The sequence below is a fragment of the Leopardus geoffroyi genome, chromosome B3 (assembly GCF_018350155.1).
Source record: "Leopardus geoffroyi isolate Oge1 chromosome B3, O.geoffroyi_Oge1_pat1.0, whole genome shotgun sequence".
In the NCBI taxonomy this organism is placed as follows: Eukaryota; Metazoa; Chordata; class Mammalia; order Carnivora; family Felidae; genus Leopardus; species Leopardus geoffroyi.
Window position 1 is genome coordinate 81,106,244 of NC_059337.1, and position 15,774 is coordinate 81,122,017.

Genomic DNA, 15,774 nt, shown 5'->3' on the forward strand with positions numbered 1-15,774 from the left:
CCCGCCGCGGGCAGGGCCGAGGGACGGGAACAAAGGGGCTAAGCGGGTAAGCCCGCAGCAGCCCGGCCGACCTCAACTGGAGCTGGGGTCTCGCTCCCGGGACGCCGCCGGGCATCCCGGATCCCGGCCCCCAGGCTGGCCCTTCCGACCGCGTAAGGCACTCCCGCCTCCCTATCCTTTAAGCTCTTACCCGGGCTTGTCGTCCCAAACCGCTCCCGTCCAGCTCCAAGCAGGCCGCGGGCAGAGCCAGGCCCGGCCGCGGCCCTCGAGTTACCAGGAAGCCGCAGGCCGCGCAGGTCGAGCCGGGCAAGCGGCACAGGAAAAGCCGCGCCTCGTCCCTCCCCTTCCTCCGTGGGGACCTGGTGACAGGGAAGCGAGAGGTTCCCCCGACCGGCTGCAACCAGCTCACGTCCGGTCCCCGGCACGCGGCTCCTCAGGCCTGAAGCTCAGAGGCTCGCGCGGTGCTGCCGGCGGCAGGGGGAGGCCGCGTCCATCGCGATCCCGGAGGGGTAAGGGAGGAGGGTCGAACGAGAGCGGGGCGGGGAAGCTCCGGAGGGCAGCCGAGCTCGGCGGAGGCGGAGCAAATCGACTCTCCCGGCAGCGGCCCCGCAGGCCGCCACGTGGGGCGCTGCGGAGACCTGTCGGCCGGCGCCGCAGCAGCGCCAACCTGGGGCGCCGGGCGACCGGACGCGTGGCCGCCACTACCGGGACGGTCTGGCCCCGCGGGCCTCGGACTCCCTTATCAGGAGTCGCTTTTCGGTTGTATGCCTTGGCGCCTTTACGCTTCCCTGGCAATGCGAGCACGCTCCCAGCACCTCCGCACACTGGTGCACGCACGCTCAGCTTGTTTTGCACCGTGCCTACACACTTAGCGTGCTCCTGCTGTTAGGCCCCCACGCTGCACGTCATAGCGGTGGCCCAACCTGTCCTTGCCTAGTCTCCGGCCCTGCGGCCCGCACTCCGACGCGAGCTCCCCTCCTCCCCGCCCCGCAGCCCTACTCGCGCACGGAAGTGCGTCGCAGGAGGAAAAGCACCCCCCCCCCACCCGGTGTCCTGGGAGGCGAACCCCCTGCAGTTCACGAGAAAGAAAACCTTTCACCATAACCCTGAGAAGAAAATATTTTCAAGTATTATCTCCATCCCACTGATAAGAGAACTGAGCTGCAAAAAGCGTGAATTCAGGCTCAGTAGCGTCCCGGTAAGCAGCGCAGCTGAGAGTGTGCTTTTGACTGTCTTTTCTGTGGGTTGTGGTCTCAAGTACATCCGTGGTTATTCCTTTCAAACGTTTTGTTTTACACGCTTTGAAAATAAAATCCGCTTGCTTCTAAGACGTACTTGGAGATTTTTAGGATGTAGTTAATTGGAAATGTAAATATAGCTGTTTTTAATAAAGAAACGAACCCCTTGGTTTGTGAGATAAGCAAACCCATACCTCGGACACTCTCACTGTACTTTCCCCTTTTCATCTTTTAAACAAAAATGAATATTACATGATAGTATTTGTGTCCCTTTAAGCAACCTGCATATGCTTAGCCAGTATTTTGGAAATTACAGATTTTCACTTCAAACATATATAGGCACGTGTCCCTCTGTCGCAGGTAATGATCCCTAGGTCTCCTGTTAACAGTTCAAATCAAGAGAAAAGGGTAGAGGATTCCACTATCTTGTCACAACTACAACACATACAGAAAATTCTTTGGTAGCTATAAACATGATTTGGAGCTACCAGGAAAATCTTCAAGGAGGAAGTAGCATTCTGTCTGTACCTTGAAGAATGGGTGGAATATAGACAGTGCAAGGGAGGGGGAAGAAAACAAGCAAAGCCTGATATCTTCTGACAAAGGAAAGAGGGACAGTGCTCCGAGCAAAGAATCTGCATTAAACAATGAAGGGGAGAGAAGGTAGGGACTAAAGTAAGTAGGGCCTCGAATGCCAGATGCAGAATTTAAGCTTAGGTGAGTAGCAAGTTTTGGATTAGAACACTGACTAGAAGAATTAGGTCTTAGAAAGATTGATAGAATGGCTTAAAAGGAGCTACCTAGATGAGAAAATTAGCTGGGAGGTTGCTGAAATCCTCCATAGGTGGAGGGAGAAAGGGCCTAGTTATTGGCAATAAGAATAAAGAGCTAGGGGCGCCTGGGTGGCTCAGTCGGTTGAGTGTCCGATTTCGGCTCAGGTCATGATCTCACAGCTCGTGAGTTCGAGCCCCACGTCGGGTTCTGTGCTGACAGCTCAGAGCCTGGAGCCTGCTTCTGTGTCTCCTTCTCTCTCTGCCCTAAACCACTCGCAGTCTGTCTCTGTCAAAAATAAATAAACATTAAAAAATAATTTTTTTTTAAGAATAAAGAGCTAAATCTAAAAAATATTTTTATTTTTTAAAAAGATATATCAGAATTTAAATGATTGACTTCATTTCGGTTTTTTTGTTTGTTTGTTTGTTTGTTTTTAACCTGCAGAGAGAGCACTTGGAAGCTAGGAAAATGATTATGCTATTAACAGAAAATAGAAAAGTTACAAGAGGGGCACCTGAATGGCTCATTTGGTTAAGCATCAGACTCTTGGTTTGGGCTCAGATCATGATCTCACCAGTTAGTGAGTTTGAGCCCGGTATCCAGCTCTGCACTGACAATGCAGAGCTGCTTGGGATTCTCTCTCTCTGCCCCTTGAGCTCTCTCTCTTTCTCCCTTTCTCTCTCTCTCTTTCTCTCTTTCAATATAAAAAAATTAAAACTTAAAAAAAATGAAAAGTTGGAAGAGACTACTCTTTACTAAATTTTTTTTAAAGATTTTATTTTTTTTAAGTAATCTCTACACCCAATGTGGGGCTCGAACTTACAACCCAGAGATCAAGAGTTGCATCCTCTACTTATTAAGCCAGCTAAGTGCCCCCACTTTACTGAAATTTTAAGGTGTATTTTCCCTTATTCCTTTACCATCTTTATTCACACCATCTACTTCTACCCCAAAATGAATGACTGAGGTATGCTTTAAAGAAACCTTATCCAAAAAGTACTGTGACTTTTATTGTAATTATTATTTTAAATTCAAATGTGAACAAGAACATTAAAGTAAAAGAATAAAGCCCTGAAGAAAACAGAAGATCTTGTGATGGCAACTGACCGTACTTGAATATATGTCCCAAGAAACCAAGATATGTTTACCTGGTAATATTTCACCTTGGTGTCAAAATATAAGAATAATGGCCATTGGGAATTGCTATGTGCCAGGCACAGTGAGTCACAGACCTCATCTTCAATAAACTATAAATCTAGGGGAGGGTAGATGTGAACACAGTTCCCTTGTCTGCCTCTGTGGTAGTGCTTATCACATAATATTGTCAAGTACACTGAGAACATCAAGGAGGTAATGGTATCTCAGAAGGCTTCATAAATGATGTGTGAACTAGATCTCAGATGTTGAGTTAGAGCTGGCCAGACATTAGGAAGACCATGTGGAGAGGCATAAAAGTGTGAAGAATGCTTCTCACCTTTTGGCATAGGCCCCACTTCTATGAAATATCTTCAGAATATACACAGTTACTGGGATCCATTCACAGGTTCAAAAAGGAAATTCTCATCATTCAAATTTAAACTCTTATACCACCAACTGACATTACTATGAATTTATTTTTAAAATAAGTCTTATCTTATGAATAACACAGTTATATGCCATTATATTTTATATATCAAAAGCATCATTAGATGTAAACATTTCAAACAGGCTACAAATAAGATATCTGGGCATTTCTTCAACTATTAACTGGAAATGGGAGTGTCCCTGGCTTCTCTCAACTTTTGAAAGGCTGTAACTATGAAGGAGTGTAGCCATTTTGAAACAGTAGAAAATTAAGTTTGGCTGGAACCTAGAATAAAGTTAGTGGCCAGAAGAGGATATTGAGGTTAATTGGAATTCATTTTCTAAAGGTCTTAAAACACCATGCTAAGGAGTCTGAAGTTTGTTCTTTGGGCAATGGGGAGCCCTTGAACATTTTAAACAAAGGAGTACTATGATATGATGCAGGTTTTAGGATTATTAGCCACCCTTAAGCTAAAATTGGTTTCCATAAGGGCACCTGGCTGATTCAGTCAGTAAAGCATGTGACTCTTAATCTCAGGGTCTTGAGTTCAAACCCCACTTTGGGCATATAGCTTACTTAAGAAAATTTTAAAAATTAAAAAACATAAAATTGATTTGTATAAAGGTTTACAGTTAGCAAAAGACTAAAAAATATTTAATCTTCCTATATTATTTTAATGTATTTGAAAAATCACCTAACAGAATTAGCACAAGTATTTTCTTTATATTACAAACAAGAAAAAATTCAGAGAAATTAGGTGACTTGCTCAAGGTCTCACAACTAGTAAAGGACAGGTCTAGTTCTCAAACATAGGCCTTCAACTCTGACTCTTAAGAGTGTAAAGGAATATCAGGGCACCTGAGAGGCTTAGTCGGTTAAGCATCCGACTTTGGCTCAGGTCATGATCTCATACCTTCCCTCTACCTTCCCTCATACTGAAAAACAAAACAAAACAAAACAAAACAAAACAAAACAATGTAGCAGTCTGTGCCATCCCTGACTTGTTATCCAGATTTTTCTATAATATTTCCAGTGTTGGGAAATTATTACTTTATGAGGCACTGCATTTTACTTTGATTTACCAGCTCCAATTATTAAAAGACTGTATGGTAAAAAAGGTTATACATTGGGGCGCCTGGGTGGCGCAGTCGGTTAAGCGTCCGACTTCAGCCAGGTCACGATCTCGCGGTCCGTGAGTTCGAGCCCCGCGTCGGGCTCTGGGCTGATGGCTCAGAGCCTGGAGCCTGTTTCCGATTCTGTGTCTCCCTCTCTCTCTGCCCCTCCCCCGTTCATGCTCTATCTCTCTCTGTCCCAAAAATAAATAAACGTTGAAAAAAAAAATTTAAAAAAAAAAAAAAAAAAGGTTATACATTAGAGTTGGCCAAGCAGTGTGTGAAACCTAGTTCCCATTTTACTAGCTTGGTGAACTTGGTAAATTATTTAAGCCTTCCAGACCTCAGTTTCTTCATATATAAAATAGGATAGCCACAGTTACCTAATCAGATGGATATGAGAAGAATTGAAGAATGGGGCACCTAGGTGGCTCAGCTGGTTAAATGGCTCAGATCGTGTTATCAATGGTTCATGCGTTTGAGCCCTTCATCGGGCTCTCTACTCTCAGTGCCCATCCTGCTTCGGATCCTCTGTCTCCCCCTCTTTCTGCCCCTCCCCACATGCTCTCTCTCTCAAAAATAAATAAACATTTTAAAAAACTTTTTTTTAAAGAAATGAAGGAGGTTATATATGCAAAGAACCTAGGCCAGTAGTTCTGAACCTTAGCTGCACATTAGATTCACTTGGGGAACTTTTTTTTTTTAACTTTTTTTTTAAAATACACTATTTTTTCAGATCCATCTTAAGCTCACAGCATAATTGAGCAGAAAGTACTGTTTCCATATACCTCCTACCTCTATACCCGCACAACCTTCCTATCAAAATCCACACTATCAAAATAATTATATTTATTACAATTAATGAATCTGCATTGCCACATCATTATCACTCTAAGTCCGTGTTTTATGTTGGGATTCACTCGTGGTGTTGTACATTCTATAGGTTTTGACAATGAAATGCATCATGACACATTTTCATCATTATAGTATCATACAGAATAGTTTCACTGCCCTAAAAATCACCTGTGTTCCGTCTATTCATCCCTCCCTCCTCAGTACCCTGGCAACCACAAATCTTTTTACTGTGTCTATAGTTTTGCCTTTTTCAGAACGTTGGAATAGTTGGAATCATATAGTATGTAGCCTTTTGGGATTGGCTTCTTTCACTTAGTAATATGCATTTTCCCTTAGTAATGTGCATTTAAGGTTCTTCCATGTCTTTTCATGGTTTAATAGCTCATTTCTTTTAGGACTGAATAATATTCTGTTGTCTGAATGTACCATCTTAATCTATCCACCCACTGAAGGACATCTTGGATGCTTCCACATTTTGGCAATAGGAATAAAGCTGCTGTAAACATCCATGTGTAATTTTTTTTCATGTGCAGGCTTTTCTGTGGACATAAGCTTTCAACTCATTCGAGTAAATACCAAGGAGCGTGATTTCTAGATCATATGGTAAGAATATGTTTAGTTTTATTAAGTACCAAAGTGTCTTCCAAAGTAGCTGTACCATTTTTGCATTCCCATAAACAATAAATGAGAGTTCCTGTTGCTCCACATTCTCATCAGCATTTGGTATTATCATTGTTTTGGATGTTGCCCATTCTAATAGGTATATAGTGGTATCATATTGTTGGTTTATTTTGCAATTCCCAGAGTGCCTGGCTTGTTCAGTTGGTAGAGTATGCAACTCTTATCTCAGGGTCAAGAGTTAAAGCCCCACATTGGGCATGGAGCCTACTTAAACAAACAAACAAACAAACAAACCAATAATAATAATTTGCAGTTCCCTAATGACATCATATTGGGCATCTTTTCATATACTTATTTGCCACATGCGTATCTTCTTTGGTGAGGTGTCTGTTTGGATCTGTGGCCCATTTTCAAATTGGATTATTCATTTACTCATTGTTGAATTTTAAGAGTTCTTGGGGGCATCTGGCTGACTGAGTTGGTGGAGCATGCAACTCTTGATCTCAGGATTGTGTGTTCTAGCCCCATGTTGGCTATAAATATTACTTAAAAATAGAATCCTTACCCAAAAAAAATTACATTAAATTAAATTAAATTAATAAAATAAAATGTCAGATACCCAGGCCATATCTCAGACCGCATCAGTCAGAATCTCTGAAGGTAAGGTCTAACCATCAGTACTTTTTAAAGTGTAGTAAGAGATTCTAGTGTGTAGCCAAGGCTTAGAGCCATTGGCCTAAGTCAGTACAATAATAACAACATTTAAGTATAATTATAGTAATTCTTATTACTATTGCAGCTAGATTTTATTGGACACTTACCATGTTCTAACACTCTTCTAAATGTATTACAAGTATTACTTCATTATGGGTATTAACTACTTTGACCTACTATCTGTGTGACCTTGGTCTTTCTGAGCTTTGTGTTACTGATCTGTAAAGACCAAGATGATGATAGAAAGTAACCCCTCATTGAATAATTATATTAAACAAGATGATGCATATAAAATGCATATCATGTGTTAAATACTCAAAAGTGCCAGCTACTAATATTACTGTATTACTGGTTCTGCTCTCTTATGTGGTATGCTAGGTCTGCTCCCTCTTTCATGAGATAGGTCATGAAACAATTGAAGACAACAGTCATGTTCCCATGTCCTCTCTTCTCCAGGCAAAGCAAGTCCAGTCCCTTTGACTGCTTTACCCTCCTTAGGTATGTTCCAGCTTCCCCATGTTCATTAACTGATTCCTAAGCCAAAAACAGTGCTTCACATGAGGAAAGACCAGAACAAAGGAGTGCAGTCTTTGTTGCATTGGGTTGGGAGGGTGGTAATCACATCCCTCTTCTGGCTCACACAGAGTTTGCAGTAAGCTAAAGTTGTAATGCCTTGCTCCCTCAACTTCCAAGGCAGCTTTCCTTCTTCACTCTTTTCAGTAGATATTTTTGACCTTACTATTTAGACTTATTAAAATCATTTTGCTCGTTCTGTCACAGTGCTGCCTTCTGTGGCAATCTTTTTGAATCCTGATCAAATATGACAATGTATCATCCATACCCCCAGACTCTTTATTAGTAGTCAGTTAGGTAAAGGTGTTGGACAGAACATGGCCAAAACGAAGGCTCTGGCATATTATAAACCTTTCACCAGGGTTTATTGGTGAAATAAACCTTACTTATCCATTTACTTATTTATTTCTCCATTAAGTAACATCCTCTGGATATAGTTGTTTAGGCAACTATGACTTTATCTTATGACTTTGCCTAACAACATAATCACCTGACCCACTTTTCTCCTTCTTGGCAATAAGAATTTTAATATACTTTCATTTAAAAAGTGACAATATTGGGGCGCTTGGGTGTCTCAATTAAGCGGCCAACTCTTGATTTCAGTTCAGGTCATGATCTCACGGTTGTGGGATTGAGCACCACATTGGGCTCAGTGCCAAGTGTGGAGCCTGCTTTGGATTCTCTCTCTCCCTCTCTCTCTCTGCTCATGCTGACTCTCTCACAATTAATAAATAAACTTAAATAAAAATAAAAAGTGACAATATTGAGAAAATGAAAACCAAAATTGAATTTTGTAGTATAAGATGAACATATTTATATGTACGAATTTAAAGGAAATCATTTCAAATACCCTTTTTTAAATTAAAAAATTAATTAATTAATTAATTAATTAATTTTGAGAGAGAGGGAGCATGAACAGGAGAGAGGCAGAGAGAGAGAGAGAGAGAGAGAGAGAGAGAGAGAGAATCCCAAGCTGGCTCCACACATCAGCACACATCAGCACAAATATGGGTCTCAAACCCAGGAACCATGATATCATGATCTGAGCCGAAACCAAGAGTCCAACACTTAACTGACTGACTCATCCAGGCACCCTATCAAATACCTTCTTGAAATTGACTTGCTTCTACTGTGGCCCCTGAATAATAACATTTGAGGAAGTTGGATGAAGAATATATATAGGAACTCTTATTTTATTTGTAACTTTACGTTCAAACTTATTTCAAAATTAAAAGTTAAAAAACAAAACAATAAGATTAGCTTGAGCTGATGAATTCTTAGTAATGCTATCTACTAGGAATCACTCTTCTAAAGATTTCAAAAATGATGTATTTAAAAATAAATTATAGAATTTTGACAATTTGTTACAAGATTCACCATATCCAATATATATTCCTTGGTTGTGAAGACAAAAAAACAAATTATAGTTGTAAAAGTTGTATGCTTTATGTTACTAGATAGCTTGTTCTTGCTCCAAAGCTAAAAAAAAAAACCCTTCTGTAATTTGCTATTTGTCAACATCCTGTATCCTTCATCTTGAGAAAAATTATTCTTTCCAATAAATAGTTTATTATTTTTCTTTAGCATACTTGGGTGCATAATAGTTACTTTACAGGTTTAGTTAGAGGAAAAGTAGGATCTGATTTACAAAAATTCATTCAATAGGAAACTTTCAAGGACCTAACTTTTGTAAAGAATTATATTCTCTAATTATAGGTTTCAAAATGTGTATTAGCGGAAAACCTTATATAAGTTGTATACATTTGAAGTTTGTCCTTCTGGATATTTGCCATTAAGGGATTATTGTTAATCATTTTTATTTTATCTATGATAATGGTATAATAGTATATTTTTGTAAAAAGAGTCCTTATCACTTAGCAAGGCATATGAAAACATTTACAGATGAAATGATATGATAACTAGGATTTACTTCAAAATAATTTGAGGGACACCTGGCTGGCTCAGTTGACAGAGCATCTAACTCTTTATCTTGGTCATAAGTTCGAGCCCCACCATGGGCATAGTGTTTACTTTAAAAAAATAAATAAATAAGAGACACCTGGGGAGCTCAGTTGGTTAAGAATCCAACTCTTGATTTCTGCTCAGGTCATGATCTCATGGTTCATGATTTCAAGCCCCACAATGGACTCCATGCTGAGAGTGTAGAGCCTCCTTGAGATTCTCTCTCTCTCCCTCTGTCTCTGCCCTTCCTGTGGTTCCTCTCTCAAAACAAGTAAAATAAACTTTTAAAAAATAAAAATAAATAAATTAAATAAATAAATAAATAAATAAATAAATAAATAAATAAATGAAATGAAATGAAATCTTTAAAAAAATAATTTGAGGGCATAGGGGGTAGAGTTAGATGAAACACATTTGGCCATACATTGAAGATAACTACTGAATCTGGATAATAGGTATACATGGCAGTTCATTTCATTTTTTTTTATGTTTATTTATTTTTGAGAGAGAGAGAAAGAGACAGAGTGTGAGCAGGGGAGGGGCAGAGAGAGAGGGAGACACAGAATTTGAAGCAGGCCCAAGCTCTGAGCTGTCAGCACAGAGCCTGACACAGGGCCCAAACTCAGGAACCATGAGATCATGACCTGAGCCAAAGTCAGATGCTTAACCGGCTGAGCCACCCAGACACCCAAAAAATGACAAATATTTTAAACTATAATAGCAAGTTACCAAATAACAAACACATTACAATCCCATTTTCTTGTATTTGTTTGTCCTTGGTAATCTTTTTTTTTTATCTTTAATTTTAATTCCAGTATAGTTAACATACAGTGTTATATTTGTTTCGGGTGTACAGTATAGTGACTTAATTCTATACAATTCTCAGTGCTCATTGTGATAAGTGTACTCTTTAATCCCCATCACCTATTTCACCCATCCCCACACCTACCTCCCCTCTGGTAACCATCTGTTTATTCTCTTTAGTTAAGAGTCTGTTTCTTGGTTTGTCTCTCTCTCTTTTTTTCATTTGCTTGTTTGTTTTGTTTCTTAAAATTCCACATATGAGGGAAATCATACAGTATTTGTCTTTCTCTGACTGACTTATTTCACTTAGGGTTATATTGTCTAGCTCTATCCATGTTGTTGCAAATGGCAAGATTTCATCCTTTTTATGGCTAGGGAATATCCATTGAATATATATACCACATCTTCTTTATCCAGCTATCATTGGACATTTGAGCTGCTGCCATAGTTTGGCTATTGTAAGTAATGCTACAATAAACATAGGGGTGCATATATTCTTTCATAGTGTTTTTGTATTCATTGGGTAACTACCCAATAGTGCAATTACTGGATTGTAGCATAGTTGTATTTTTAATGTTTTGAGGAACCTCCATGCTGTTTTCCACAGTGGCTGCAGCAGTTTGCATTCCCACCAACAGTGCATGAGTGTTCCTTTTTCTCCACATTCTTGACAACACTTGTTGTTTCTGGTGTTGTTTTTTTAATGTTTATTCATTTCTTTTGAGAGAGAGAAAGAACAAGAGTGTGTGTGTGCATGTAGGGGAGGGGTAGAGAGAGAGGGAGAGAGAGAATCCTAAGCAGGCTCCACGCTCAGTGCAAGATAGGGCTCAGTCTGACGAATTGTGAAATCATGACCTGAGCTAAAATCAAGAGTTGGACACTTAACTGACTGAGCCACCCAGATACCACTGTTTCTTGTGTTTTTTATTTTAACTATCCTGACAGGTATGAGGTGATATCTCGTGGTTGTTTTGATTTGCATTCTCCTGATGACAAGTGATGTTGACCATCTTTTCATGTGTCAGTTGGCCATCTACATGTCTTTGCAAAATTGTTCATATTTTCTCTAAATTTTTTAATTATTTGTTTTTTTGGTGTTGGATTATATAAGTTCTTTATATATTTTGGATAGTAACCCTTTATTAGATATGTCATTTGCAAATTTATTCTTCCATTTAGTAGGTTGCATTTTGGTTTATTTAATTATTTCCTTTGCTGTGCAGAAGTTTTTATTTTGATGTAGTCCTGGTAGTTTATTTTTGGTTTTGTTTCCCTTGCCTCAGGAGACATAGCTACGAAAATGTTGCTGTGGTCGATGTCAAAGAAATTACTGCCTGTGTTCTCTTCTAGGATTTTTATGATTTCAGGTCTCACATTTACATCTCTAATCCATTTTGAGTTTATTTTTGTGTATGGTGTAAGAAGGTGGTTGAGTTTCATTCTTTTGCATGTAGTTGTACAGTTTTCCCAACATTATTTTTTGAAGACACTGCCTTTTCCCATTATATATTCTTGCCTCGTTTATTAGAGATTAAGTGACCATATAATCATGGGTTTGTTTCTGGGTTTTCTATCCTGTTCCATTGATTGGTGTGTCTACTTTTGTGCCAGTATCATACTATCTTGTTTACTATAGCTTTGTAGTATACCTTAAAATCTGGAATTTTGATACCTCCAGTTTTTGTGGGTTTTTTTCAAGATTGCTTTGACTATTTGGGGCCTTTTGTGGTGCCATACAAGTTTTAGGATTACTTGTTCTAGTTCTATGAAAAACATTGTTGGTATTTTGTAAGATCCCATTTTAAAACTCTATATATACTTTGAATAAACATTAAGGGAGAAGTTTAAAAGAATGTACCTCAAACTGTTAAGTGATTTCCTCTGAAAAGTGGATTCAAAGAAAGGTAATAAGGGAGAGCACTTTAATTTTTTTATATATCCCTTTTCAGTGTTTAAATTTTTTTTACAGTCACTTTTGCAATTAAAAAATTACTTTAGGGGCACCTGAGTGGCTCAGTCGGTTAAGTGTCCAACTTCTGCTCAGGTCATGATCTCGTGCAGTTCATGGGTTCGAGCCCCACGTCAGGCTCTGTGCTGACAGCTTAGAGCCTGGAGCCTGCTTTAGATTCTGTGTCTCTATCTCTCTCTGCCCCTCCCCCACTTGCACTCTGTATCTCTCACTCTCAAAAATAAACATTAAAAAAATTTTTTTAATTAATGTAATGCGTTAATAGTGGAAAATTTGGAAAATTTTGACAATAAAAAGAAAAAATAATCACCTACCACGTTGAGGTTATTATTAACATTTTGATAACATTTATGGCCTTTTTTTGTAGACATAAACATTTATAAAATCATACATATTACAGATTGTGATCATATTATCAAACACTATGAAGTTAATATGACATTACACAAGTCTTAAGCCTTTTTCTTGGACTTCTTACCAAAGTCCAAAATTCATCTTCCCATTACTATCCAAACTCATGTGTGAGTGAAAGAGTTTTTTATCCCTTTTATCAGGTAACTAAAGATGCCTAAGGGCTAGGTTTTGATAACCAGAGCCAGGAAAACTAGCTGCTTAAAATTCTACTCTTAGAGATCACTGTGTCTGTCTAGCAGAGTTAAAGAGGTGAACAGTTATTCAGATAAAGCTGCTTAGGATAAAAATCAATCTAGGTCATTCAAAACCAAAATTATCTTTTACTTCCCTAGAGGTCATTTGCCATAGATTATTTGTCTAAAGACCTAAGAAGTAAATCAGAATTTAACATAAATGGAAAATTATTTTACTTACTAGGCAAATGCCAATGCCTTGAGAATACCTGCAAACTATGTATATGTATCATTAATGTGGGAATGTGGATATGCTGAGATACCTAGAGATTAAGGCAGAGAGTTTCTTGACCAAGAAAATTAACCACGAGTTAATTTTCAAGTTTTCAAGGAAATTTTATCTATACTAGTTTTTCTTTGACAATCATCATGACTATTTCATTGCAAGGTTTTTAATTATTATTCAGTTTCTTTAGGTTTATAGTCAATTTTCTGATGTGTATATCATATGTTATATATATGTTTATATTTTATATTACAAGTCATATATATTCATTATGAAGTTTACATATAGATATATACATGTGTACATCGTAAATATGTATATATAAACTGAATAACAGGTCTATTGATGTATAATTCATATATCATGAAGTTCATCCTTTTAACGTGTACAGTTCAGTAGTTTTTAGCATATTCACAGAGTTGTGCATCAGTTACCACTGTCTAATTTCAGAACATTTTCATCACCTTAAAAAAGAAACCCTGGGGTGCCTGGGTGGCTCAGTCTTTTAAGCATGTGACTTTGGCTCAGGTCATGATCTCGTGGTTCATGAATTCGAGACCTGAGTCAGGCTCTGTGCTGACAACTCAGAGCCTGGAGCCTGCTTTGGGTTCTATGTCTTCCTCTCTCTCCCCCTGCCCCGCTCATACTGTTTCTCTCTCTCTCTCTCTCTCTCAAAAATAAATAAATGTTAAAAAAAATTTTTTTTAGGGGCGCCTGGGTGGCTCAGTCGGTTAAGCTACTGACTTTGGCTCAAGTCATGATCTCATAGTTCGTGAGTTCAGGCCCCACATCAGGCTCTATGCTGACAGCTCGGGGCCTGGAGCCTGCTTCGGATTCTGTGTCTCCCCTTCTCTTTGCCCCTCCCTTGCTCGTACTCTGCCTTTCTCTGTTTCTCAATAGTAAATAAACATTAAAAAAAATTTTTTTTAATAAAAAAAAAAGTAATTGAAAGTAATTGAAAAGGCAACCCATGGAATGGGAGAAAATATTTGCAAATTATTTATCTGATAAGGCACTTTTATCCAGAATATATACAAGCAACCCATGGAATGGGAGAAAATATTTGCAATTTTTTTATTAAAAAAATTTTTTTTAATTAAAAATAAATAAATAAATAATAAATAAGGAAACCCCATACCCATTAGCAGTTATTACACATTCTTTCCAACACCCAATCTCTGGAAACCATTGATCTACTTTCTATCTCTATGGATTTGCCCACTCTAGATATTTCATATAAAAGGTATCATACAATATGTGGTCTTTTGTATCTGGCTTCTTTCATTCAGTATTATGCATTCAAGTTTCATCCATATAGCATGTATCAGAACTTTCATTCCTTTTTATGGCTAAATAATATTCCATTGCATGAATATACCACATTTTCTTTTTCAATCCATCAGTTCATGGACATTTGGCCATTACCAGTTTGGGGCTATTATGAATAGTGCTGCTATGGACGTTCATGTACAATATTTCTGGTAGATACATGTCTTCAATTCTCTTGGATATATACTTAGGAATGGAACTGTTGAGCTATGTTGTTTAGCTTTCAGAGGAACTGCCAAATGTTTTCCAAAGCAGCAGTACCATTTTACATCCCTACCAACAGTGTATGAGGGTTCTACGCTTGTTACTATCTGTCTTTTTTTATTTCCATTTCCCTAATGACTAATGATGTTGAGCATCTTTTACGTGCTTGTTGACTGTTCATATATTTCCTTCAGAGAAATATATATTAAAATCATTCATCCATATTTATATTAAGTTGTCTTTTCATTGTTGAGTTGTAAAAGTTCTTTATATATTCTGGGTAAAAGTGCCTTGTCAGATAAATAACTTGCAAATATTTTCTCCCATTCCATGGGTTGCCTTTTCAATTACTTTCTCTTTTATTTTTAAAAATATTTACTTATTTATTTTGAGAGAGAGAGCATGATCAGGGGAGAAGAAGAGAGAGAGGAGAGAGAATTCCAAGCAGGCTCCACGTTCAGCATGGAGCCCAACAAGGGGCTCAAACTCATGAGCGGTGACATCATGACCTGAGCTGAATTCAAGAGTCAGATGCTTAACTGACTGAGCCACCCAGGTGCTCTGCCTTTTCAACTTCTTAATGGTGTGTGCTTTGAGGCACAAAATTTTTTAAAAATTTTTTTAACATTCATTTATTATTGAGAGACAGAGACAGAGCATGAGCATGGGAGGGGCAGAGAGAGGAAACACAGAATCTGAAGCAGGCTCCAGGCTCTGAGCTGTTAGCACAGAGCCCGACATGGGGCTTGAACTCACAAACTGTGAGATCATGATCTGAGCCTAAGTCAGATGCATAACTGACTGAGCCACCCAGGTGCCCCTGAAACACAAAATTTTTTAATTTTTATGAAGTCAAATTTATTATTATTATTATTTTGTTAAGTACTTAAGGTACCATTGTCTAATCAAAGACCATGGAGATTTACATTTATGTTTTCATCTAAGAGTTTTATAATTTAGGCTCTTACATTAAGGTTTATGATCCACTTTGAGTTAATTTTTGTATACGTTGTGAGATGTAAATCCAACCTCATTTGCGTGTGTGTGTGTGTGTGCATGCGTATCCACTTGTCTCAGCATCATTTTTTGGAAAGACGGTTCTTTTCCCATGAATTCCTTGCCACCGTTGTTGAAAATCAACTGACTGTAAATATAAAGGTTTATCTGGACTTTCAGTTATGT

General features: G+C 38.5%; 1 protein-coding gene and 1 long non-coding RNA gene across 14 annotated transcripts in view; one reads left to right on the forward strand and one right to left on the reverse strand.

Annotated features, from left to right (window-relative positions):
* HECTD1 (HECT domain E3 ubiquitin protein ligase 1) overlaps positions 1-663 on the reverse strand; it is a 91,818-nt gene extending 91,155 nt beyond the window's left edge. For 9 of the 12 annotated variants that reach the window (XM_045450611.1, XM_045450610.1, XM_045450605.1 and 6 more), the window contains exon 1: positions 191-663. The gene's annotated coding sequence lies outside the window, so the exon portion shown is untranslated. The remainder of the gene's footprint in view (positions 1-190) is intronic. The other 3 variants (XM_045450606.1, XM_045450604.1, XM_045450601.1) reach the window with 1 other exon arrangement.
* On the forward strand, positions 662-9,977 carry LOC123583514. Of its 2 annotated transcripts, none has more exons than XR_006704916.1 (3): positions 662-1,198; positions 6,077-6,146; positions 9,948-9,977. It is a non-coding gene; the product is annotated as an uncharacterized LOC123583514 (long non-coding RNA). The 2 variants fall into 2 exon arrangements; XR_006704915.1 differs by lacking the exon at positions 9,948-9,977 and adding an exon at positions 8,371-8,777.
* The last annotated feature ends 5,797 nt before the right edge of the window (positions 9,978-15,774 follow it).